Consider the following 1,046-nt stretch of genomic DNA (forward strand, 5'->3'; position numbering starts at 1 on the left):
GCCAAGGAAGGACCACGGTTCGATACTGGGAATCCCGTATGGTCCCCCCAAGCCAGGGACAATTTCTGAGCACTTAGCCAGGAGTAATCCCTGAGCATCAAACGAGTGTGGCTCGAAAAACCAAAAAAAAAAAATTAGATTGTTTGACAACATATACTGAGCTTCATGAAAATTCTCAAAACTGTGGACCCTTCTCCAGTGTAAAAGTCATAATTCTCTGCTACTTATGTATTCCATATGCAAGAAGAAAATTGAATAAAATAAATAAAAATACAAGTTAAAACATAGGCATCAACTATATTCAGTGCTCACTTTGGCAGCACATTTACTAAAATTGGAAATACACAAAGAAGATTAGCATAAACCTTGCGCAAGGATGAAATACAAATATGTTGAGTGTTCCATATTTTACATGTTTGTAATAAAAAATGAAACTATGCTCAAATTTGTAATATGGATAAAGTTTTCTATTATTTCTCACATATTTACAGAAGTAACATGATATTCAATTGAATGCTACTGTATTTAATATGGATTATAACTTTTCTAAAGCATGTAACTAATTTATTTCAAAATGGATTTTATAAAACAGAAATGTAAGGTATATTGTAGTGACATACACATTAAAAAAGTTATATAGATTGCAAGGACAATACTTTGGATAATTAAATTCAGACACTTGACTTATTATAGAGACTTTGGAAATATTTAAACTTTGCTTAGATTTTCTAAATGTTCTCTTCCTAATGGTCTTCTTTTTTTTCTTCAATACAAGATAGGCTTCTTTGTGCAATTAGTCATTTTAAAGTTTTATTTTTATAAAAAATTATATATTAAAATAGTATTAATTGCATTTAATCTATTTATTTACTATGGGGCCATATCTGGTTGTGTCCTGCCTCTATGCTCAAGGACCACTGTTGGAGGTTCTCAGAGAACAGATGCCAGGGATCAAATTGGGGTCAGCTCTCTGCTGCTATACTGTATCTCTGGCCCTATATTTATTTTTACACAGCAACTGAATTGGCATGAGGGAATATTTGATT

At 31.8% G+C, this 1,046-nt stretch overlaps 1 non-coding gene across 1 annotated transcript; it reads left to right on the top strand.

Annotated features, from left to right (window-relative positions):
- The first annotated feature begins 304 nt into the window (after nucleotides 1–304).
- Nucleotides 305–411, top strand: LOC126028378 (U6 spliceosomal RNA). The gene has a single exon (XR_007502426.1). It is a non-coding gene; the product is annotated as a U6 spliceosomal RNA (small nuclear RNA).
- The last annotated feature ends 635 nt before the right edge of the window (nucleotides 412–1,046 follow it).

This window comes from Suncus etruscus, chromosome 1 (genome assembly GCF_024139225.1).
Source record: "Suncus etruscus isolate mSunEtr1 chromosome 1, mSunEtr1.pri.cur, whole genome shotgun sequence".
Classification (NCBI taxonomy): Eukaryota; Metazoa; Chordata; class Mammalia; order Eulipotyphla; family Soricidae; genus Suncus; species Suncus etruscus.